We start from the raw sequence: 26,375 nt of genomic DNA, 5'->3' as shown, positions 1-26,375 counted from the left end.
AGAGTATCCCATGGGTTTGGATTTTGTCTGTCTCCTGGTTATTCCATCATTTCTTGGTGAAGAAAGAGTACCTATGCGCTTATTTTAATTAAGACCCCAAAACCTGTTACAAGCCTTATTTTGCATGAGATACAAGAAATTCAGCATGGATGTGCACACGGATGCACAAATGCTGTAAGGTTCATCACATGAAAGAAAATGATATAATGCAACTATTAATTTGATGTTAATGTCATGGGTTTGTTTCCCTTTGCAAGGTACTAAAACCCATGCATATCTAGGAATACTTTGTATTTCTCCTCCTCTCCCCTTCCCCACTCCCACTCTTTACTTTCTCTTGTGAGAAGAAATGTTTCTAACTTCTCATTACTTATTTTTGTACCACAGCTTCCTTTGATAGCGTGTGCTCAATTACAGCTCCAGGAATGATGTGATAAAGTGTTCTCAAGCCTCTGAGCTGTTTCCGTTATAACATAAATATATTGATTGGGGAGCACAGTCCTTTCTTTGTCAATGCATTACCATCTACAGCAAGCACCTTTATTGCTGTAGTAAATATACTGTAGATAAAGCTTTAGCTAAACTACATCCATGTCAACTGACTGCTGCTAATTAGTCACAAATACTCTATTCCAGAAAATGGACTAAATGGAACATTTTCATATTCTAAAAATTGATACTAGGAATAAAATGAGGTCATGTCTTCAGTAACTCATTACTAAATTATTTTTAAGGCTGAAGTGCTGTACAGTTACTACATGGTAATTAAGAACCAGAGGATCTAGGATTGCTTTTCAAATTGTGGTTAACTTTCAGTATATTCTTGTGAGAGGACTAGGTACTACCAGGTCCACTTTATTATTGGTAAACCAAAACACAAAGATTATAAATAATTTGCTAGAAGCAGACAAAAAAAAGCAGAACCAGAGCCAGAGGAAATATATAGGAGTCCAATTAGAAGGTTACAAAAGAAAAAAAAAGTGGGGACCCAATTGACTAAAACTGCTGCAAATTGTTCATGGATTTTAGAAACAGAAAGAGACTATTGTGAAAGCCTGTTCACTTGCATAATGCAAGCCCTAGTACTCCAGCCTTTAAATTCCCTCAGTAGACATTTTTTCCTTCCCTATTTTTCGAACAAAACATCATGCCTTGTCGTTCTCCGATAATGTAGCATCTAGCCTTTTGAAGAGAGATCATCTTTGTTTCAAGCTTCTAGGCATATTGCCGTTTTCATTGATAAGGCATTTCACTGAGCTAGCCAATGTAAAGTAAAAATAAGAGCAACAAATTAGACTATAAACACTGAGATTAAAGATTCATTCATCTCATTAATCTTTTACTAGTAACTCTGTCTACTCCCTGCTGCCATTACCCAGCCTGTAGGCAGTTCCATCACAATCTCACTTAGGAATATGTTTCCCACACGAGATGCACAAATCAGATAGGACTGTGTAAGTTAGTTTTTCCTTCACACTGTTGTGAAGCCAACTACGCTACACCTCTGTACATAGTTCCTACCTGATCTTACAAAGCTTATTTTGAAACTCCTTGCAAAATCTGCCTTGAAATTTCCCCAAAGCAGACAGGCTGTACTTCCAATTTCAGCCACAACAAAACAGATAAAGCAGGTCTTCTCAGTTCTTTTCCATTCATGTATCTATTTGTTTAGAAGCAGCACAGAGTTTATCTGATTGCTCAGTGAACCTAAACTTGCACCAGAAGATCTCAAAAAATGGGGCAGCCACCTCCCTGCTCAGCAGCAGAGCCACAGATGTGGCTCTGCAAAGTCAACCACCTGCCGTCCCCGGCCGGAGCAGGTTTCAGTTTTACTTTTTCTCCCATCAGAAAGAAAATCCTGGTACTTGCCTCATTTGCAAAAGCCTGTACATTTTGCACCTGAATTATACATCGGTGCCTGTGCTAAATAGAAGCATGAGGGTGTTCTTATTTGCTCATGCAATTGCTGAGGCTGTGTGTGTGTAAGCTGTGATAAAGCAACACCGTTGGCTGATTGCAAGCAGTGTACGTGCAGTTATCTAACCAGTAACCTAAAGGGGAACTTATGCCTCCTTTTAGAGTAGTACCCTGCCCTCCTACAGCACTAGCTGGGCCACATATAGATGTTTACACCCTCAATCTGAATTTGCATGTCTCAGCTCTTTCTTTCAGCTCAAAATGTGCCCGGTTGATGCTTTGAGAGCTTCAGTCTCAGTCCTCACCATAGCAGCAGTTCTCTAGCTGGATAAATAAATGCAAACTGGGTGAATAGCTGTGTCCTGGAGCATGATGTCATGTCCCTGCCTGCTTCATGTTCTTATAAAGCTGGGGGAAGAAGAAGGGAGGGGAGGATGTCCAGAGTGATGGCGTTTGTCTTCCCAAGTAACTGTTACCCATGATGGAGCCCTGCTTTCCTGGAGATGGCTGAACGTGCCAATGGGAAGTGGGGAATGAATTTCTTGGTTTGCTTTGCTTGCATGCACAGCTTTTGCTTTACTTATTAAACTGTCTTTATCTCAACCCATGAGTTTTCTCACTTTTACTCTTTCGATTCTCTCCCCCATCCCAACCGAGGAGTGAGGAAGCAGCTGCGTGGTGCTTAGCCGCTGGCTGGGACAAAACCACAAGAAGCTGTGAAACCTCTGTGCCTGAAAAATGCCCCTACTCTCCTGAAACTGTACTTTTGCATTACACATTTTTCATTTCCAATATTTCACTAAATAAACAGTCTGAGTTTCTGGTATGAATCTGATTAATAGCCAGGCTTGGTTTCAGTACAGATTCTGCTCCTTTCATGGCAGCAGAGGCTGTTGAGCATTTCTCGTGTGTTGTTAGCAAGATGGCTTTCCTTTGCAGTTTTGGACGAAAGTCATCGCAGGCTTGTCGACGTACCACACTGCAGGGTGGCTGCCTCTCAGTGCTAACTGGAAGTGGCTGGAAGATAAATAACGTAAAGCTCTTTCCAGAACTCCTGGTATGCCCTACAGCAAGGGACGGAGCTAAAATCTGGATTTGTTTAACCTCCATGTCTCCCTCTGTAATATAGCTGTTCACACATCCGTCCAGCCCCTCATGTGCACACTTGTTCACCCTCTTTTGCATATGCATCAAGTCCCAGCTGCTCTCTTTCTCCCTCACACAGCCATGAGCACACGTGGTCACTCTGACTCACAGTTACTCTTATTTCCCGCATCCTCCAAGTCAAAGGCAGCAGCTGTGCAATTCTGGTCAGGTTTCAGGGGCAGAACCCCACAATGCAAGCCAGAACTTTAGTCACAGCCTTGTCCTTTTAAACCTCTACCAGTTGGGTATATTGGGCTCCTGGCTTGGAGCAGTGACACGTTACACTTAATGCCACTCACTTTGCACTGTGGTAAGGGATTACTATCAAGGGGAAACTTTTAATCCTTTCTGTGAAGCCCTGGGAGCATGCAAAACACAATAAGTAATAATATCCTCAGTACCAGTAAGGAGGTCTCAGAAGACAGCCAGTTGCCTGTTCTTTCTCTTCCTCTGAAAGGCTTTGTAGGTACCCCCTTCCACACAACCCGGAGAAGCCAATGCATGACAGCCCCCTACACACACACAGATCTTAAGGTGCCATAGTTTGAGGGTATACAAGACTGTGTGAGTTCAAAAGCCATAAAGCAGTATGTCCTGCAATTCACCCCCTAACACATCCGTGATAATTAATCATTTAATCAAGGTCTTCACAGTAGCTTTATGAGCAATTTTTGGTTTGCTGTGAAGGAGCATGCGACTGGGTTTGTTGCTCAGCCTGGAGCCAGTGCCTGCTTACCTGGGTGAAGAACAAATAGTTGCAGCTCTTCTCTCTGAACACTGAACTCTGGATTTTTATTTTTCTTGTGATGACAGTACACAATGATGTCTCCAGTGTGCTTTCCACTTAATGTATTGTCTACTGCTTTCGACTGAAAACAGCCTAGGACAAAGTCCTAGCTCTTCTATGCTTTATCCTTGGGGCTTATGAAGTAAATCAGTATGTGGCTGCGTGCCTCCAGTCAATTTCAGCATTAAGAGAAAATATCGCAAATAACACGCCTAATTCTCTTCTTGTGTGTACTGAGATAACAAAGTCAACTCATTGGTGTGAAGTATTCACTGCTATCAAAACAGAAACTGAGAGGGGAATCGGGCTACGCATATAACATGCATCTTGAAGAAATGAAAGACGTGCTGCACATTCCTTTCACTTATTGAACAGAGCAGTAATAAAGAGGTTTATTTAATTGTGAAAAAGCAATTAACTTTGGAAGATGTTTCCTGCTCCTGTGAGGAAGCTTGATTTTGTGCAGCATATTTCTTTCAAGCTAGAGACTCCAAGTGCCTTGCAGTATTAAATATATCAGCTGAAGAACTAAATAATAAATAAGGCCAGGGGAAGGCAGACCTTTTAGCAAAGCTTCCTCTGTCTCTAAGTGGTCATTTCTTTCATTTTTAAAGAGGATGTACACTCCCCCCCAAAAAAAAAATTAAAAAAATAACATCTCAAACTGGCTGATGATAAATACTCCACCTATTTACACACTCCATGTATCTGCACACAAGCGTATACAATAAGAGGAGATGTGGATGATTAGGAAGTCAGTTTACACATGGATGGTTTCCTTGGGTTTTACTTGCCTAATCGCTTGGCTCTTCCAGCGACCCGTTTCTGTAACAACTGCCACCTCACTCTGCAGTTACGCTGTCTCGCAGTCATCGGGTACCCTTTGGAAAGTGCACATGCACATTTATCAAAGCTGGGGAAAATGCTGGTACTTTCCATGTGGTGTTTATGGGTTTCCCCCCGAGCACCTCCAGGCGCTGTGCCATGAATGTTTGCAGGGGCAGTAGTTCAGCAGCCTGGTGTGCTGACAGTGAATTCCCTTCTCGGTGCTCATTATGCATTGCTTGCAGCCTCCCAACCTGCAAACCATATGGATCCCTCACCCAGGGCAGAGCAGGAGGAAAGGGGAGGACAGCAGACCGGAGAGCAGAAACAACCCACGAGACCAGCAGCCAGGTCTGGGAAGGCAGCCTGACGTGGCTCTGGTGCAAGAGAAAAAAAAGCAAAGCTCCAAGTCTTCCTTTTTCACAAGGCTTCTTACATGGCTTTTCTTTATTTAACTTGTCTTTGCTTCTTCATGGAGAATAGGACTATAAATACTAAATGGAATTGGCAAGAAGGTACCCTTTCACAGCCTTAATGTACTTGCGTGTGCTGGAGAAGTGAGCACTGCAAGTTGCCAGGCTCATGTGCTCTTCCTAAATAGCTGCCTTTTTATTACCACTGATGAAGACAGGATAGAAACTCCAAAAAAAAAAAAAAAAAAAAAGGTGTTCGATATCATTCTGATTCTTTTCACTCTCTTTTCTGATCCAGAAGCTTGAGGGAGCACTGTGATCATGTCCTCAGACTCATCTTTCTGCCTCCTGGGAAGTTTTAATGACACAGTGCTGTCCTCATCTAGGTCACGTGCACATTAGAGTCGAAACAGCTTCAATAACTCTACTCCATAAAGAAAAGAAGAAGAAAAATCAAAGTGAATGCCATACATAATCAAGAACAGGGAGACAGTGGGACTTAGAGAAAAATACACCAAATGCCACGGCTCACATTGCAAGTGAGCTGCAAGACCTGCTCACTACAGATCTGATGCCTTGTGCTTGGAACTCATTTTCCAAGCCCATTAGTTACCATTTTTAGATCACTCCTACAAGCTTATTGCTATTATCTTCACTAGCAAAACAATGCCAGATTCAAATGGAAACCCATTTCGCAGGCCTAGTCAATCATGGTCCTCTATTGCTGTCCCTCTTGTTGTCCATCACCCTGCTGTGTCATGGCAGGCTGAAGGACCTGCTGTGGCACATCACTGTGATGACTCCAGGTCAGCTCTGCAGCATCTAGCTATGGGATTTTCAGTAATGTAGCTGTAAAGCAAGTAATTGAATGCAGGTTGTAAAATCTATCCAAGGAGCAGCATAAATACGGAGTGCAGCATGAGTCCCAGGCTTGCACAGCTACACGTAGTCAGTCCCTGAACTAGTCAGGGTGTGCCTCCATGAGACACGGTTTTGGTGGTGAGTCCAGTATGCAAAGAGGTATCTTTGCTTTTTGTGAGGTGCACACTGCAGTGGGAGACGTCCAAGTAATCTCCACATAATATATCACAAATGAGCTCTGATTTGAGTTTCATAAAGCAGGTCAATCTGAGAGCTTCACGTGAGAAATGGAATGAAAATGGTGGCTCTAAATATTTGTTTAGTACGTGATATATCTACCTGGAAGGTAACACTGCTTTCATATAGCTTGGGAATTTATATGTCCTGTGCCTTTGCCTGGGGTCACCCACAAAGCAGGAGGGGTGGATTTGAGCTTCATGGTCCCCATTCCTTTCTCTCTCCACTGGCATGGTGTCCTTAAGGCCACTGCAAAGGCAACAGTGGAAACAGAGACGGTTTGCATATATGACATTGCTTCACTAGAAGCTTGTGAGGATATTTACATGTGACATTGCGTGACAGCTGAATAATACTTTTAATAAAAACATAACTCAGTCAGTGTCTTCAGCTTGCTAACTCTGCTTTTCATAACACACTTTATCAATGTCAGGAAGCTGTCAAAAGCTATAAATGGCATTGAAGGAAAGTGCTAGTGTCATTTCCCCAAGTCTCTGATCTACATAATGGAACATATTAACACAGAGATATTAACACAAGATACTTCTTGTTCTAAAGGTACAGGGATTTTAACTTGACTGAAGTGTTTAGAAAATGTGGGCAGATTTTTTTCAGCCAGCATGAATCAGTATAGTTTATATTGACTGCAGCTTAAACAAGCTGACTTTTTACTGAGGATGCAGGATAAATATTGACAAATCTGCTATTACTCATTGGAAATACTGAGCTGGGCAGAAATGGCTTCATCACATGGCCGCACAAGGCCAATTCAGTCTCACTTGGGTTTTTAAATGGAGGGAATATTAATGAATGGAGTTAAATCTTTCTCTGGAAAGCCAAAAGCAAGTCAGGGTGCTGTGAGGACCTCGGTGCTGCTCCGTGGCAGCACGGCCAGCATGGCAGAGCGCTCGCCGACAAGGAGTCAGGATGCTGAGAAGCCAGTCCATGGCAGGACCAGGTCCGGGGCGGTGATCGGGGTCAGACATAGCCTGTGGTCATCTAGCAAGTCTGCAGTGGCCAGACATGTCCAAGGGCGAGCTGGGAAGCTGAGCCCATGGAGCTGGGTCAGGGCCAGAATCGTGGCAGCAGGAGCCGGGGCACAGGCATCACTGGGGCACAGCAGCGATGTAGCACAGGCAAGGGCCGGGGTAAAGCCTCAGCTAAAAAGCAGCTCCCACGAGGTAGGAGGAGCAGGTCCTCGCTTCTGTGTTTCTTCACAACAGCCTTTATCAGTGAAGGAGTCGACCTTGGATGCAGCCAGCTATGTTCCAGAAGGGAATGTGCCCAGTGCCCTGGCAAGGAGGTTCGGTTTTTCCATCCCCATTTAGAAACACCATTTTCTCCACCCTCTCCTAATCTCCTTGGACAGATAGCAGTCAGAGGAGAACTGTATCTCATTAGTGTGAATTAAAATTTTCCCAAATCTTCAGCAGGCTAATTGCTGAGTGACTTCATGATAAAAGGAGAAAGAGAACACATTTTAATTTCAAGACTAAAACTGGAGGATTAGGAGAAGACAGGTTTAGATAAGCTACCGGGAAGAGCTTTTTAACATACTGCTCACTCTTCTTTGCAGGGAGTGTGAAAACCCAGGGGGTTATCCTTGTAGATTAAAGTAATCCATTTAGAGAAGCTGGTCCGTCCTTGGCAAAAACAACCCCACAAAATACATGTTATTGCTACTATTGCTCCCACTACTAAAACACATCTGCCACCTTATCTGGACTGTGTGGAGGAGCCGTGCTGTTAATGTGGCTTTAATGCCGAGTGAGGACAGGTATCTCAGGTAGGGTTGAAGTGGATGGGCAGCCCGGCATCTTCCCTCGCCGCTTTGAAGTTCCCTGCACTGAGACCCCGAGGAACGGCTCTGCACAACAGTGCTGGGGCTAGATCCAGCAGCGCTGTATGGAAATGCACACAGAGCAAGCTCTCCTTCCCCATTCTTCTATGCAAAGGGTAGCGCCTGTGGAAAGAAGCAGAAAAACTCTGATTAATGCAGATGCTTTCATTTTATTCATTTTATGCTATGTGCTGGCATAAATGTGTGTGGTGGTAAGACATAGTAATGGAGAAGACAGCGGGCACATTGAGAGACAGAGAGGGGACATATGGCCCAATTAGAGTATTAAATATAATATTTTTTCAGTTCTTATCGTATTATTTAAATATCAGCAATTTGGAGGTGAGCAGTCATATGTTGTAAATGAGACGGAGCCTCAGTTAGGTCTGAAGAAAGGAGGAATTAGAGAGTGTGCAGAATCAGACAGGAAAATCCTGACCCAGAGGTTAATTTTGATGTTTCACAGGATTCCTCACTAGCAGAGCCACCACCTACTGCTTCCCAGCGACTGCCTTGGGGAAAGGGAACAACCTGCCTGGTTGTGGAGCCCAGTGATTCCCTCCTGAGCCAGAAGGAATCTGATATCGCTTATCTGCCCGAGAGACAATTTTGAACCCACTAGTGAGCAGTTTGTCAACCATGGTGCCCTGAAGAGCTTCAGGGACTTCTGCAGGGGACAGCAGGCAGGGCCATGGGGGTGGATGGAGCAGACTGCGCAAGGGAGTGTTTGAAGCAAGCGCTGTCAGAGCATTTGGACCTGACATGATGGAATACCCAGAGCTCTTCTTTTCTAGATGTAGCAGTAGACATGTGGTTTGTGATGGAATGGGACATCAGAAAAACTAGGGACATTTCCCTCCATCCTCATTCCACATGTTGCTAAGATCTAACAACAGACACCCACAAACAGCTCTTTCCCAGCACCAGCTGGTACCACCTGAAGCCTGGACATCACCATTTGATGTTCAGATCTTACAAGGATTCTACATCTGTCGAGAAAGGCATTTGGTCCACACTGGCTTTTTAACATGAGGTAGGAGGCAACTGCAATTTTTTTTAGCTGTAAAGTAATACAGCTCAGAAATATTTCAGGAATACGTATCTGAAAAGTTACATGAAATGATCAATGTGAGAGTGTCCAATCGTTCAACTTTCAAGCATTCACTGAGTTAGACCTGTAATTCTGTCTGCAAAGCTTACAAACCTGACTATGTATATTTATTGATCTAGCAGTTTTCATTCCACGAGTTGGTAAATTGCTGTGGGAAGTGAGGATTTTGAACTTTTCCCATCCAAACTCTCATATATTGGTCGCTCTGAGCAAGTTTCAGGTATAGCAAGGAGGCTTGTCACTGCTGCAATCTCGCATAGAGACTACGTGAAGAAAAAAAAGACAGAAGTGTGGTTGGAGGGAATTTTGCACAATTAGGTACCCTTGAAAGAGACTGTGTTGGCCCTGCATGAATGGAGGATCAGATCGGTTTAATAAAAGGTAAATAATTCACAATACTTTGTCTCCTATGTTTCCGTCTTCTCTCAAAACAGATGCTTCTCCAGCCCATAGCAGGAAATAATGGTCCTGAAGCGAGGAGAAAGGGAGAGGGGAAAGCAAAGCTCTTCTAGATAAAGCTGTTGTAGATGCTGTTCTGTCCTGCATTTGGACTCACCTCCCCAAAACTTTCAGAGCTAATCTGGCCAAGAGTTCACTTTGATTAACTCATGGGGAATTCCAAAGAAATCAAGAAACCAGTTCCTGATTAAATTCAGGGGGATTGGGCAATCTGATGCTTTAAACTTGATCTATTCCACTCTGGGTATCCTGCATGTCTTATGCCAGGTTACAACAGGCTAAGGTTGCTTCCTCAAGCTGTTGGAAAGAGGATGGGACATACTGTGACATGGGATGGAGGCTGATCATATGGAGAAGATCCCAGGGACCAAATGGCAGGCCATCAACTATTCAGCTGAAAAGAACTAAAAGAAGAAGACATCCCAGGCAAATAATTACTAAGGAGTAACCATGTGTTCAAGTCACAGAAAGGAAGTGACTGCAGGAATACCTCATTTTACTTGACCTAAATATGCATGTATTCATTCTTTGAATATTTTATACTGCTCTGGCTTGTAGCATGCATTCCGCTTCTGTGTCCTGGTTTGAATGTTGTAATTCATATGTCATTTGCAACAGTCTCAAGAAAGAAAATATAAGGAAAAAATTTTAAAAGGAAAAAAAAAAAAAAAGATCCCCTAAAAGAAAAATGAGCAAACTGGGCATTTCCATCCCTAGTATCTGGGGCAACAGATGGGGTGGTGAAAAATGTGCCCGCAGGGCAAAGTTCTGCTCTGATCACTCTCCTGCCCACGGCAGGCAGTTTTAATTTAAAGCACTGAGGATTATGCACTATGGAGCTGCACTTTGTTAATTTATTATCCCTCACGTTAATCTGGCGTGTAAATCACGACAACAGGCAAGCATGTAGCAAAAGGTGTAGACTGCTCTGCCATAGCAAGCAAGCAGACTTAGATTAGAATGTTCATATATGAAGAAACCTTCACATGTCAGCTTAAAAAGCTTCCATATTTTCTATGTTAAAATATCCCATCAGCCCACTAGCAGTTTTCCAGTGCAGAAACTGCTGCCTACAAAATGGAGAGAGGGATATTTTGATAAAGAAACTATTTTCAGTATCAAATCTCTAAGAATTTCTCAGGATGAGGTAAAGAAAGTAGTTCAGAATTAAAGGAAAATTTTGGACAACCGCTTTTTAAGCAATAACATCCAAAGAGATAGCTTTTTTCCTTTTTAATAACTCCATGTCAAGCCTTCCCTTTGCCATTCAACACACAAATGAGTGTCGTATCTTTCTGGATCGGGTTTTGTCCTTAGATCAATTGGCTCACCCCTTCGGAGGTGTCTCTTTCTTCCTGCTGACTGACTAAAAGAGCCTAGATGACCTACTTATGACCAAGACGTCAAACTTGGTGATGTCTAAACCTCAATGGGTCACACTAGAGCATTAATCATTTACATTAAGCAGCTAAAATAGGCAATCTGAATTCCCCACGAGTAGTTCCCTATTTGAGTACTGCCTGTGAGCATTCATACCTTTCACATCTCAAGCAGGAGTTTTACCTCTGATTTCAAGACAGGTGTATCTTCAGACATGACAAACAGGCTTAGAAATCACATGGAGATTTCAGAAAAGTGTGCAAAACCTGTTCTTCAAGAGGCCTACTTGGAGATACTGAAACTGTGGAATGATAAGGTAATGCATAAACAAGTCATTGGGTCTACAGATAAAACGATACTATAAGAAAACACCACCTTCCTGGGGGAACAGTTTCTGGATGTTTCCTGCAATATGGGAGGAATCAAAAGGAAACACCAAAAACCACAGAACCATCTTTGTGGACAACTGGTGTGCAGCCACGTACTGAATTTCTGTCAGCTTCAGTAGAGTGTAGTAATGTTGTCCCCACCTAGAGGTGGACATATCGTCCACCCACATGGTGTCCACCTAGAGGTGGACAAATTATCATGCATATTTAAAAGACTCTTCTCCTTGTTTGGGGAATATAAAAAGGGGACCTCCTGCAACACTGTAGGCACAAAGGAAGTATTCCACAGAGGTGCCAATCAATAAATGATTAATTGCTCTGGGCACATCTCAACCGTAACAACTGTGCTCATCTGATAGGAAGACTGCTTTAGGATCCATCAGTGAAAGCTGTGTGCACAAAATGTGTGGGATCAATACAGAAAGGCTGGGAAGGGGGAGGATGTAGTAGAAAGCAAAAATAATTAGAGGTCTGGGAAGTGTTAAAAAATGTTTGTGTATGATTAGAATAATAACAATAAACCCACAAATTTTTAAAAGAGATTGCTTATACATAAGGCTTACTAAGTGTTCTAGGGGAGGTGGATTAAAGAGTGCAGCATAAGTGGTTGATGATACCTAAAAAATGTGGTTTATTTCTGGGCTTTGTGTACCACTAGTACAATACATACAAAAACATTTGACTGTCTTGACCAATGTGCTAGAATTTCCAAGCCTAATGGTTTAAAAAATCGCTTGCTTCTTCATTACTAAAAGCTCAGTCCAGTACCATTAATTTAATCATTTGCTTGCATGTTGCTGGATGCAGGCATTCCCTTATATCTGAATAACAGCTTTCTAACTATTTATCTTCGGTTGATGGGCAGGCAATAAATAGGTGATCCACCTATCCACAGGTCACTGTCTGATTTAGCTAGCTTCTAGGCTAAAAAAATCAGAAGATTGCATTGGCCTGCATTCCCCTGCAGATGTTTGGAGCAACAGTAACATCCAGTGGTCAAAATGTTAATTACATTATATGAGGGCATTGCATGCTGGCAGCATTTTATGACTGCATCTTCCTTGCAATAAAAAGGCAGGTGAGAGCAAGCCTTGAAAACTCAGGATTGTGCTTACATTGCACAAAAGTAAACTTACAGGCAGTAACACATCAGTCTTCCTACAAGGTTGGTGTGTTTTTCCTGCTTATGCCAAGTGAAATGTACTTACCTTTACGTTTTTAAATACAAAGACTGAAACCTTTGTGGGTGGTTGGATGTCAGTGCACAGAGATGCCATGCACCAGGTGATGTTATAAAGAAAGAGGGACAGAAGGAAGGTGCTGTGGCCTTGGGCTGACATCTGGGGATGAACCTCACGTGAGGCTGAGCACAGGATTGGTCCTCAGCACCGGACACTGCAAAGCAGCTGTGCTGCAGTGCTGTGACTCATCCCGCTCGCAGACCTCAAGCAGCACAGAAGCTATAGCTCTGTCCTGGAAATAGGATGCCAGCACTGCAGGGGGGGGCATATGTGAAGTTTGACTCTTCTAGTCAGGGAAGCAGGAGAGGGGGTGTTCTTAGAGGAAGCAGACACCTATTTGTTCATTGGTGAGGGCACACAGTTTGGGAGGGCATCTGCGTTCCTTCTCCCCAAATGCTCTTTATCTTCACCTGGGCGTGAAGTGAGAAATAGGGGCAAAATACGAGTCCCACACTGAGAGGACAATCCTTGCTTGCGCTTTGTGGACTACAAGAAATAAGTGACCTCAGATAAAGGCTCTGCATGTGCTCAAGGACATGAGGAAGGGAGGTCACTTTCTGCTGTTATCCAGGAAAAGAGGTTTCATTAATTGCGCTGCAAGTGAGGGAGCTGCCAGGTGTTTGTGGGGGTTTGAGAGCTGGGTTTAATCTTCCCAGCAACACAGGAACTAACCAGAGCAAGGACCATATTGTCCAGTCAGGAAAACAAGACCTTGAAGACAAGGTGACTAGAATTGGGATGTCAGAAATTTAGCAGGTGGTAACTGCAATTAGATATCTAGGGCTAATTTTTCCCTGGAACTGCAATAAAGGAGAAAAATAAAAATAATTTAAAAAAAACCTAAAGAAACAACTTTGAGGAGATCCAACATTCACATTCTTGTGCTGTGTCAGCATCAGGGATGAAGACTCCCAGGAGCAATCCTGGCTGCAGCAGAGTGCAGGGTGTACGCAGAGCTCTGCCTTTCATGGACAAAGTGCTCTGGTGCCCTCAGCACCACCAGACTTGTTTTGCCGCACTCCTGTCGTCTTCCAGTGCACCATTGCTCTGTGACCTTGAGGCCACAAATCTTGGCAGGGGCAGTTAATGATTTGCTGAGCCCCATTGATGTCTCCCTGCTCCCGTGCAAACATTAGCCAGGGTAGAGGGGAACCAGCTGCAAGGGCTGTCTCACTTTCTTTTCCTTGTCCCTTTTTTAACATCAGAAATTTTTCAGATCTCATGCAGAACCATGTTTGCCCAAAGTGCTGGAGAGAGGAATTCTCCCTCACCATCCTTCCTGCTGGGTATGCCTCCCCATAAATATGTTGTGAGGCATATGTGGGGACAGCTCGCCCAGAGGGCAGGTATGTTATTTAGATTCCAGTCTTCCTCACATGACAGCATGGATGTGCTTTCAAAATTATTTCCTTCAGGTTCATACTATCTGACATGAAATGGAGCATCTCCACAAACAGCAGTCCTACAGAAGAGCTTCTCACTGCTTCCCTGGGAATGCACCAGCAATTTTCCACCATGTATGTGCTCAGCGCAGCGATGCTCACTGTGTTGGTGCTGAGCCCTGCGTGCCACAGGATCACTCGGTGAGTCTAGGTGGGATACGTGGCACAGGTAACTGCACTCCAGTCTTTGGGACAAATTGAAGGGCTCTTCCCTCCCCATCCTATCCAACTGCTCAGGTAGGCTGTGACATTTCCAAACTGCCAGCAGATGGCTGTGGGCACGGCAGCTCTTCATGCTGTGATGGTGTTAGGGCAGTAAATGCCATTGCTTGTGTCTCAAGATCTCTCAGGTGTTTCCTCCAAGGGAGAAGGGAGAATGAACGCCACACACAGCAGGCAGATGTAGCTACATGAGCACAGGGTCATGTGAACCTCCAACCCATCCCATTGCATGAGATCCTAAAGCACTGTAACCTCTTCTCCTGTCTGATGCACGTTAACAGAATCAGGCTTTCTGCTCTTATCCTGAAGCACCCCGTCCTCTCCTGCAGCAAGCAATGAAGCCTGCTGCTGCCTCACAGAGCAAAACTTGTTTAACTCTCCTCTCTCAAGCTGAGAAAAATGAGCCGTACATGGTAGCTATTAATAGGAAGATTAAGGCAACAGTGCAATACCTGTTTCAAATCATAACTGTGCACTGCAACCTGCACAGCACTTGGGAAAGCAAAGGAGAGAGCTTTGCCATGGCTGGGACATGAAGGCTTAGCGACTTTCCAGAGGTTTTGATGTGCCTTGTGAAAACCTGACCATGTGGGACACATGAGATGGGATGCATACATGCCATGGTGCATCAGATTTCACTGTGTTATGAACCATCAGTGGGGCCTGCTGTGCTTTGGGTGCCCCACGAATATTAAACACTGAGGTACAAGGCCAAGGTAGGTTCATAATCCATACAAAGGCTGTCCTGCAAATGCTTTGTGAATCCTGCATGGGAAACCCAAAGTGTTCATAGAAATATTCCCATACTTAAACAAAACACAACTTCAGAGCAAACAGCAGTAAGTGCACAAACACCGATAACGTACACTGTGGAAACAGAGAGGTTTAAATTAATGGATAAAAGTTATTTACGCTGAGATGATGGAAGTTTGGGAGAGGGCTCATAGCCACAGTGGGCACTTTTTCTTGCTGAGACTGTGCAGAGATCTCTTGTGCCTGGAGCAGCATAGGTCTGAGGGATAACAAGAGCTGGCTCATTCCAGGTTGCTTAGTTTCCGTGGTAACAATGCTAAAAATCACATCACATCCAATTCTGGAGAGCCATGTCCCAAGGACACTGCACAGATATGCAAGACCCTAGAGGCAGGGAGTCCTTTTCAGATATTCCTCTCAGGTTTCTTGGTATGCTGATAGAGGAGAGCACCTGGTATGAGCATCTGGTATCTAATGGGCTGTGTGCTGGCTGCCTGCTGCTTCGTATTTTATTGATTCTTGGCAGAGGCTGCATTGGTTCTGCGGCTATAGGACTAGAAGTCTAATTAGCAGCATAAGCAAGGGAGGTCTAAGAGATCATCTGGGTGAGAACTGCTCATGAAGGCAGGCAAACGGGTGTTATGTGTTTATACTCTGCCAGCTTTCTTGCCTGTTAGACACCATATTCCGAACAGCGTAACAAACAGCAAAGAAAGTGCACTTATGAACAGTCATCAGAACCACACATGGTGGGCTGCATCTCTCCCGACCTAGGAAAAAGGAAGAAGATCAGACTAGCAATGAGAGCATCTTGCTAGAGCCCTCTCTGAATCTGAAATATCATTTTATCTCCCCTGTGGCCATGATCAGATTCCTTGTCCAGTCATCAGTCCTGTTTTGCAAGCAGTTCCAGAGTCAGAGGATTGCTTTGCAATGCGCTCCTTCCTTATACTTTGCAAAAGTAAATTTAATGCTACATAGGACAGGCTCTGCTATCAAAAGCTTCTTAGCACAATGACATTTTAACAGAAAGCAAAATGACTTCCTAAGATCTGTGAAGGTAATAAACGAACCCAGGCTTCCTACACTGATTTCCTACAGTAATTCCCAGCACAGTCAAACAGCACAATTCACAGCTCTTTTGTCTGTAAACACATTTCAAGGCCATTTGAGTAGAAAGAGGTGTGGGTGTTGAGGCTGATTTCTTTAGTGTTTCCCAGCTGGTCTCACCCTCCTGTCCTTGAGCTTCTCAGCTACCTCTGAGATAAAGTGTGATTTCCCTCTGGGGTCTCACGCCAAGGTCCTGTTGCAGGGCAGCAAGGGCTGCCTTTGTCTTGCAACGCACCAGCCAGCCGTTTTCCAGAATCCTCCTAGGCACTTGGGGATGTAACCAGAATAACCAGAAAACGCTTGTAGTCAAACCGTGTTGTGGTTTATAGGCGCCAGATAAATGTTTCTACTTTCTCCAATGTAAAATTACTCCCAAATCGAATAGAAATGAAATCTCTTGCCAGGTCCTCAATTCCACTGATGTCAGGACACATACGCTGTTTGAACATACCTCTCTGCCTCTAAAAGGCAAAAGCCTTTGGACGAGCACAAAGTGCATTTAAAGATAAACCCCAGGCCTGCAGGTGGAGCAGTAGAGTCACTGCACAATAGCATCAAACCCTCCTAACACCTTCAAATTCCTGCATATCGTAACTAGAGCTGCAAAACAGAGCCCCCCCACCCCACCCCCCCACCCCCCAAAAAAAGCAAACCCTGAAGGGCAGCTGCAGTTTGTTAGGAAATACGGTACAATTAATACTACAGAAAGAAGAGCCAAGGAGGAGAAAGACAAGCTGCAAATATTCAAAGTAGTCTCCCGAAACAGATCCTTTATCTGAAAGCCTTGAAAGTAATACTTTATTTCTCCAAAGTTTAAAATTGTCACTAAGTAGTCATGGGAATATAACACAAAGGTTTTGTTGCTGCTTGTGATTCAAAACAATTTGTAGTTGTTCAAAATCTTTGTACCAGCCCAGGATTTATAATGCTTGTAAAGCTGGTTTAACTAGACTGGCAGAAGGTCAAGGTCTTGCTTTTAGGACTCAAATTTGAGTATTATCCTGCACAAAGACGTTCCTTCAAGAAAGAAGACTCTGTAGCACAGACTGCAGAGGCTGTTGCTTTTGCTTTTACGAGGAGACACTGCGTGTTCTGTTAAATATACCTGCAAGGATTTCATACGCTTCTATTTTCCAGGTCATCTGTTCCTCAGGGAAAAGAAGTTAAGGGGGCAGGGGACTTAGAGTAGAGGCTGAGAAAATCATGGTTGATACAGAAAATAAAAGCGGAGAACAACTTTCTCTTACAACAGAAAAAATCAGGAGGTGTGAAACAAAACAGTTAAAACAATGGAAAATACTTCTTAGCACCATATAGCGTTAGGTTGTGAAGCTCCTTGTCACAGGACACTAGGAGTCCAGGAGGTTCCTATAAATTCAAGGAACAATTGGACAAAAAGGAAGAAAAAGCCACCAAATACTGTTTAACGCAAATCACCCTTTCCATCTAAGGTAGTTCCAAGCTGCAAATGGCTGCAGACCAGGAAAATATTTTATATAGTGTCTCTATTTTTCCTAGTTTTATATTTTTCCTCTGGTATCTGCTACTGTTCAGTGGTTTGCTTTTTGTAAAGAAAGAATGCAGATGCTGCCCGAAAGATCAAACCTTTAAAATGATAGAATTGCAGAGCTTGAATACGAGCATCCTGACCAGTAGCTGTTGCTCCCTGTCAGTGAGCTGGTGAGAACTACTCACTGGTGTATGGGCCACTGCTATCAGTTTTCCCTTTTAGGATGCCCAGCCCTAGCAACATTAAATGTTTTCTCCTCATCTCAATCCACCCAAAAAATGGGAAAAGCTGGCAATGCATAGTAGATGACAAACACTGGGAATTCTTCTATTTCCCTTCTCCTTTTTATTTCCTAATTGACTGAAATTTCCCGATTTCCTGAAAGATGCAGCTATGACTCTCAGTAATTTAAATTCTTTTTTTTTGTGGTTTGGCTTTTCTGGAAGAGAGAAAAAGGTTCGCAGTAATGGTCTGCACACTTCCCCACCCCCCACCTCTCCCTTGCTTCTGTGTTCACTGAGACCTGGAGTTGAGAAGGAAGGTAAGTAGGAATGGGATGTTTTCATTGCAATACATACAGGACATTTTGTCTGTCTCTTTAAAAATAGGGGAACAATTACTCTAAGTGCAATTAAAATCTTTAAGATTTTACTACCTTTTACTAACCTTATTCCCTTTCCAAGACTAGTCCTTGTTTGTTTTGCAGAATAGCGCAACGCCACCTGGGAGCAGGAAGGTAGTGTGTTCCTCATTGCAGTGCAGCTCAATAACATGCATCTACGTTGCAGAGGTACCCCAAGATCAAGCAAGAATGGCCCCCCTTTTTGTACAAAATCTGGATTCAAAGATTAAATTACAAGACAACTGGTGCCCAATTGTTTCAGGCCCTTGGTTCATGCAGGTATCTCCAAGGGCAGAATTCAAACCGCCTATGGGAGCCTGCACTGGGGAAGAGATGCATGAGCTTTCCACACTCAGTTCAAGGTGACTGTGCAAAAACCATGGTGTATTTTATCAGACTGGTGATTTCAGCTGCTATCTCTCAGTTACCACAGATGCAGTCGCTCTCCCTGTTCTCCACAGTCGATCACAGCTGGTTTGTGATGGGCCTGGGCAGTCTCCCTGCCATGTAGAGAGTACATTCCTCAGCCTCTCCCCTCGGCATGGGCAGAGGTTGGAGCTGGCAGACAAGCAGACCAAAGGCCAGTTTTTCTAGCTGTCAGAGGAAGGTTATTAACTCCCCTCCCAGTCCTGCAGAGCTGTAACACAGCCCCACCGCAGCCTCCGCGGTTTCTTGAGGACCCGCTCCCTCGCATGGCTCTGGCAGCGCTGAAGATTGCAAGATGTAGCTAAAGGCAGAATTTGGCTCAGGATCTATTTTTGGTCCTGTTCCTTTTCAAGAATATAATCTGTTAAATTAAATCAAACATTTCCTCCTGAATAAACAAACCACTACATATTTTCCTTTTGCTGCCAATGTATCGTTTAATTACAACAGAAGAGGGCTTGGCAACTCTGGCTAAAGACTGCCCCCCTCGAGCAAACAAACAAGTAAATAAAAGAGCTCTTCAGAAGGCTACCTTTATATGAAAGACTACTTTTTAACCTAATTTTGAGATGAAGTTTATGTATAAAGCATCAAAATAGCAGAGCAAAGAATAATCAATATTCTGAGGTTAGCAATACCACAGTCAGAAGTTACAATTTATAACCGAAACGCAGCAGGGGAGAAACTTCAAAGGATCTGATGCAGCCCACCGTACAAACCCCTGGTCTTTGAAATACCCCCAGATCAATAGCTGCATGAGAAGAATATCAGTGTTGTCTGAGAAGGCTGGGATATTTCCAGGTCCACAATTTTTTTTTTTATTTTTTTTTGTCCAGAAGATCAGATGTAAATATAGGGTTTTTTCCTTTAAGTAACTCTTTCAAGCCAACAAGATTTGTTTTGCATTTTTTAAATTCTTTTGAATGTGTTCCAAGGTCTAGTGCTTTCTTTAAAGCTCAGCTTTCAGGAATTATTTGGGTGTGAGGAATTTAAACCTTCACTTAACAATAAGATTTTGGAGATTTCACATTTGAGAAAGCCTGAAAATGGGAAGTCTCAGCCACTAGAGTTAAAAATTTTAAATTCTATAGTCAGATAAAGACCAAAGGTCTCTTTTATCCTTCAAAATCTATGTGCTGGTTTTGAGAGGAATGGGTTTGGGGGTTCAGCCATAGTTTATTTGAACTTAAAACTAAACTATTTACTGATTGTGTTTGAGAATGACTTTACACTTTTCCAACAGAGGAACCTATTCCAAATAATAAAAATAAGAAGCACGTTTCATGAAATAATGAAGGAAAACTTACAATTTAAATGTGTGTTACAGAGTCAATGATATAACTCTTCCCATATGTATTTCTAAGTACTGAATGATTTTCAAAAGCAATAAAAACTCAATAGCTCTGCCATTGTAGGGAACAGTATTTTCCTTTTTTAGAGAACAATATTATAAGCTTTTTCATCAAGGCTTGTTTGGAAAGTCTTTTTAACAGTTTTAGCTCAATCCTGCACACTACTGACTCAGTAGGGCTCAGCTCTTTTTGGAAAAAATAAACTAAGTCATCGCTGGCTCTGGTCGCCATCATTTCCCCAAAGCTTACTGGGGAAAAAGTCTTAAAATTACGGCAGTGGGTTCTTTAATTGTTCAAATTAAATTGTTTGTGTTGCATGGGTAAGACATTTTGTTTTGTAAAATAGGTAAAAGAAACAAAAAGGATGATTATGCACTCCTGATAATACATGCAGTAGCAGAGGAAGAAAGAAGGAAAATATTTTGTTATGTTCCAAAATGCTAAGGCAGAATTGGTACAATCAACCACAAGATATACCAAAAAGTAACACAAGCTACTTTAAACCTCGAAACAATCGTCTCTTTAAAGTGCTGGGCTTTGTGTGAAAGAGAAACAAGGAGAAAACAGAACTAAAGTTCTTTTGCTTTGAAATACTTCCAGTAAAGGTGACTCCCTAATTTTGCCTGCCAGAGATAAGAAAGTATTTAGCGAGCTAATTAACCCACCCTTCCCATGAAAACTATCACAAAGTAAAATTTCCACAGCCGACTACTAAGCTTCACCCCAGCCCCAGGAGCAGGGGCAGCGGGGCTGGGGAGCCCTGGCACCCCATCCCAGCCCTGCCAAAGGCAGCGCGGGGCACTGGGCAGGAGGGAGGAAGGAGAGCCCTGCAGGGAGACAGGGCAGCGGAGAGAAAGGAGGGGGAAATGTGGCAAGTTCAAATACATCAATAAATTAAACAGGCAGGTATACCGGGGGGGGGGGGGGGGGGGGGGGGGGGTGGCGGAGGGAGTGCACGCACCAGGCTGCGGCCGATGTTGCTCCAGTTCCGTGTTTACTCTTTCTTTCACCTTAGACCTGGCAAAGGTTTGTACAAAGTAATTGCTTCTATTACAGCATTTGAAATAACTGGAAGAATAATTTGTGCTTCAGAATAACCCCTCTACCCCCTAATATTGCCCCTATTACATTTCCACATTGCTACAGCTCTGACAGCACTACTGTTGCAACTCCATGAATCAATACCTCCTCCATCATCTGCCCTCCCTTCATGTTGTTGTCTTGCCTCCTGCTAACCCTCACACCCTGCTTTTGAGGGACCTCCAATGCCTCGGGGGGCTGCCCAGCACCCGCACCAAAGGTCTGCTTGCCCTGCACTGCCTTGGGGGCGGCCAGAGCAGGGACCTAGAAAAAAAGCATAGGCAGGACCTGCTGCCTCCAGCCCCACTGTGGCCCAGGTGGGACGGGCAGGAACCACCAGCCGACCTGTCATTCGCTTGTCAGGACTGTAAAAAAGGAGTGAAGAAGCTGCAAGAAAAACAGCAAATTAAAATCCCAGAGAAGATGAAGGGAAAGAAGTGTCGAGGCCCTGTGAGGGCACCCGCAGCCCTGCCTGGCCCCGCCAGGCCCCCTAGGCTGCCCCCACCTGCCCAGGCCCCAGGCCCCCATGTCGGCTCCCAGGGACCATCAGCTGCTGCCCCAGCGACGCTGCAGCAGGACCAGCCTCCAGCTCTCCACAGCCCTGCCCTGCCCAGCCATGGGCCCCAGCAAGCTATGCCCGTGCCCCAGCCTCTCCCCATCCCCAGGGAGGTGCCTGAAGCTCAGGGCTGGGGCTGCCCTGGTGCCCCCCAGCACCCTGCTGCTGGCTGGGGCAGTGGGACAGGCCCGGCTGAGTGAAGAGGGCTGTAAAGCCACCCAATGGGGGCAGGAGCCAGCTACTTGGCTCACCAGTTTCCTCTAGGATGTGAAGAAACCCACCATCCCAGGGGCCCCGAGGTGGCTGAGTTGAAGAGGGGCTTTGGCCCAGTCCACCAGGACAATCTGAAATTTAAGACCTGAGCTCCTGTCTTGCCTCTTCCCCCACCTTCTGTTGTTCCTGGTGTTCTCCTTCCTCACTGAACCCCTTGTCCCTTGCATCACATCTGTCCTCTGGTGAAAACGAAGCTAAAAATTCTGTCCCTCTGGGTCTGTTTTTAATTCATGGAAACAATTGCATGTTAGGTACAGCAGTGGAGCCCTAGATATGTTTTACTCTTTTCCTCCTTATGTAGCCCAAAGGAATGCTCATTCCCATCATTAACCACCCTAAAGGCCACGCCAAAAGAGGTTTTAATATTCTTTGCAACTTGGAAGAAATTATGAGATTTTGTTCAAATGAAAGTGCTAGTAAATACTTCAGATTATCCATTCTATCTGCCTTTTCTTTGTTTACAGGGTTTTTAATAACAAGTTGAAGGTTTATAATGACAGTTGTCACCCTAGGAATAAGCGGGCTCTCCTCTCTGTGCTCTTAATCCCCAATAAACACATTCAACCGTAGCAGGATCATGTTTCCTCCTTGGACACTGTGGCCCATTTATCCCATCAAAGCTGAGCCGGGAGAGCATGCCTGAGAGATCCATGAAGTACTGTGCTGCAGTTTGATAGAGGATGAAGGAGCAGGGACAGCTAAGTGAGCACAAACGCCTTCCCAAACGAGGGTCTGGACACCTCAGAAGAGGTTGCTAAAAGAACATAAGAAGAATGCTGCTCCTTTCTATCTCTGATCCCTTGTCTGAATTGTTCCCCTCTTTCATCAGCAGTATCTCTACTCCAAATATTTTTCTTCTTAACAACACCCTTTCCTTAGGCGATTTTTTTTCTAAAACCACAGTATTATTTCTTTGAGAACAAAAGCCCTTAGCTTCTCTGGGCGGGATTAGTAAAGATGCAGCTTAAATTATCAAAAGTGCTATTTCATTAGTACAGCTAATACCAGTTTCCTGATTCAACTGTACTACAGGATAACTTTCATTACCCTTGTGTGAGCCCACACTGCAGTATGTGCAGATGCAAGTATGTAAATTAATATGCAGTTTGGGTCTGTTCTTGTTTTACGCTTTCAGCCATAGCTATGCTGACACAGTGCTGCTGATCAACCTGTATTTCATATGTCAGATTTAGCATGGCCTTGCTACTCTATCCCATTAATTATTTTTTTTTTAAATTTGCTGTTTCTCAGAAGAATGTGGAGCCTGGCTCTCTAGCCTTCTCTGCAGTGTAAAGTGAGGCCCTTTCTCTTCCATGTCCGTGTGGTCTAAAAGTAAACTTCTGAAATATTTAAAGCAAAGGTCTCAATGAACAGACCACAGCCTCCTCACCTCCTCACCAGCTCTAGTTAATCCCTGGAGTAGATCACATCCTGTGCAGTTACGAGATGATACACTCGAAGACCACATCTGGTGAGTACAAAGGAGCCTCAGTGAAGATATAATGAGCAATGGAAAGGTGATGGGTGTCTTTTATGACATCCAGCACTGGGGGGAATGTGGACAACTCTACCAGAGGGTTTTCCACCTGTACCTTTAGGACTAACTTAAATTCTTTTCCTTTTCATGTCTGTAGATCTGCTCTATACTTGAGACATTATATCAGTTCCCTTTGGTGCCCAAGCTCTACAGAGCTCCAAATCTACAGCGCTCCAACTCTACAGCAAACTGCAGGGTATAATAGAGTCACAGTATTAATCAGTGCCTGCTGCCCAGCTTTCTCATCAACTTGGTTGTATGTGGTTTCACCCCGCAGGTGATGTTTCAACACAGGTGAAGCTTCACCATGCTCTGTTGCCGGTAGCTCTCTTGGTTACTAGCTTTAGATGCTGTCAAGCACATTTCTATCTGCTTTTTCTTTCCCGTCTCCATGTGCTCCATTTCAAAGCTGATGCTTGTGGACAGAGAAGCCTTGAAAAGGATGAACCCAGAGCAGCAGATTCCCTGCAGAAATCAGAGGTGACAGTTAAATAACAGGTAAGCTATAGTTCATGCCTTGTTAAGGCATAGTATATTCAGGTTTTAAAAAGACTGGTTTTCATGTGGGATGTAGTTTAAAGGTTGTCTTGCTAGGCCACAGGGCTTCCAAGCGGCAAGAGACATAGTTGAATTTGAGCTGTATGTGCCATGAGAACCTCCGCACCACTTCCAGTTTTCTGAAGCTGGATAATTTCTCTCAGAAGTCTGTGTTTGCAGAGGCTTTTGGCTTTGCACAATGATTTAACTGTATTTGCCCAGGTATGTTTTATCTTCTGTTTGTGCAATATTTTAATGGCTTTGACTCTGTGACTTTCAGGTGCCTAAAGTGCTGCAGCAGATGGGCACAATAAAGTTTTTATTAGAAAGCCTTGCCAATTTGGGTTTTAATTCAGACTTTTCCAGCTGCTGATCTGTGGTCGAGTGACTGAAATGTATGTCCAGCGCGTTTTCTTTTATGTGAATGAAAACAAGAGGACAAATCTCACTGAGAGCCCACGTACAACCACAGTAACATTCCTCTAGAAACATAATTCCTATGTAAGGGCATACCATGTGCCCACCAGCGTGCCTGCTTCGTAAAGGATATGAACACCCAAGCTTTACAACCTGCCTCTTTGCTTGCAGGTCCCTATACGATCAGCCTTGCTGTACCATCAATAGAAAGTTCCCCAGCTTTAGTCCTGAAGCCTGTAAAGTGGGCACTGGACCAGGGACTGTACAGGGACTTACACTGTTCCCGCACTGACCCGGTATAAATGGCGAATAAATGCTAAGCAGCTTGAAGCTGTAGTACTGGGTTTATGCATGCTTTGTTTGCTAGAAATACTCTTCTTAAGCAGGATCCCAGGCTGGCCTGACACCACAGTGCCCGGGTTGCCAGAGAGTTTGAGCTGGGGAAGACAAAACCCAGCACTAGATGACTTCAGCTGCCGTGATTAATTTTGAAGAGATTCAAGCTCAATTGTCTCCAGTTCTGCCTCACAGGTCCAGCTTCAAGGATGCATCCTGGGCCTCCAGTTTTATTCAGGCCTCACTTTGGCTTCTACATTTAAAAAAGTTTGCTGAGCTAATACTGTTACTTTATCTAGGCTAATAAGTCCCTTTTCATGTAAGCAAGGGATTAATCAAAGAGTTATCTCGTTAGCATAGCTACTATTAGTTTTCCAAACAAAATTAGTTGCACCAATCAAAGTACTTTTTTTGGCCAATATAACTTCAAAAATTACAAAGTTCCCCAGCCTCACCACATTTAGTACGTATATTATTTGTCCACATCCCCACCAGTACCATAACAGTGATAAACATGTCAATGGTAGACCCAGATTTGAGGCAAGTCTTCCTGCATCTAGCAGAATGCCTGCAAATTCTCTGCAAATTCTTCCCATTCATTACAGCAGATATTGTACCAAAGGGAAGAAGGGCAAACCAGGTGAGCACATTAAGATTCATCTTTTTTGTGCTTAACCTGGGTACCATAAAACATCTTTTTTTTTTTTTTTTTTTTTTTTTTTTTATCTCCTGTCAGCTAATGTTCTCACATAATCAGGTAACTTGGTAAGTTTTTCATGAGTGATAATAAATCATGCTTTGCATTTAAGCAATTATTTTTTTTTCCTTTTGGCAAACAGTTGCTTTATAGCAACTTTTTATGAGGAGGCAGTCATTTTTTTCAGCACAGGTTAACATTTCACAAATATAGAAGTGCAGAGATTCCTCTCTAAAATTTCTACCTAAAAGAGAACAATTTAAAATCATACAAGTAAAGACAGTAACAAGCCTAAGACTAAAGCTAAGGGAACAAGAGGAAATAAATTAAACAGCATGGTCAGCATATTCCTCAGCATTGTTGTACAATGTAACAGTGTCATAGTAACCCTGGCCCTGGCATTTGTCAATGTTCTTGTTGCTTTGTCCCATATTCCGCACAATATTTGCTAGTAATGCATTAACAGAATTCACATTCCCAATGCATGGAAACACTTTTTTTAGCTCCCAACATTATAGACGTATCTTGAATCAATAGAGCTGCCCACATACTGCGATAATCAGAAATACTGTTGAAGGTAATTGCTTCATAGCAAATGACTTTACATAATTTGATAATCGCTATGTCCCAGGCATTATTCTTGCTGTTAATCTATTGTGATTTATTGTCCCTTTCTACTCTATTTATCATCACGTTATTGTTCCAAGGTTCTTCTTGATCTTTGGTTCTCAGAGCCCAGCTGCACATTTTATTGCTGGCAGTTTAAAGAAAAAATAATTAGATTAAAAATCAGTTGAAATGCTGTGCCCAAATAATCTGTTTCACTTTTACTGTGTCTGGAGGATTTTCTGGGCGGTCCTCAGTTATCTTTCCATTTTTCAGCCCTTGTGGTAAGTCAA

At 43.5% G+C, this 26,375-nt stretch overlaps 1 long non-coding RNA gene across 1 annotated transcript in view; it reads right to left on the bottom strand.

Annotated features, from left to right (window-relative positions):
• Positions 1-3,827: 3,827 nt before the first annotated feature.
• Positions 3,828-26,375, bottom strand: part of LOC142600342 (uncharacterized) — an 87,201-nt gene continuing 64,653 nt past the window's right edge. Inside the window, exon 3 of the long non-coding RNA XR_012833781.1 lies at positions 3,828-8,149. This is a non-coding gene — a long non-coding RNA (uncharacterized LOC142600342). The remainder of the gene's footprint in view (positions 8,150-26,375) is intronic.

The sequence above is a fragment of the Balearica regulorum genome, chromosome 2 (genome assembly GCF_011004875.1).
Source record: "Balearica regulorum gibbericeps isolate bBalReg1 chromosome 2, bBalReg1.pri, whole genome shotgun sequence".
In the NCBI taxonomy this organism is placed as follows: Eukaryota; Metazoa; Chordata; class Aves; order Gruiformes; family Gruidae; genus Balearica; species Balearica regulorum.
Note: the sequence above shows the minus strand (reverse complement) of the source record. Positions and strands in the feature narration are given on the sequence as shown.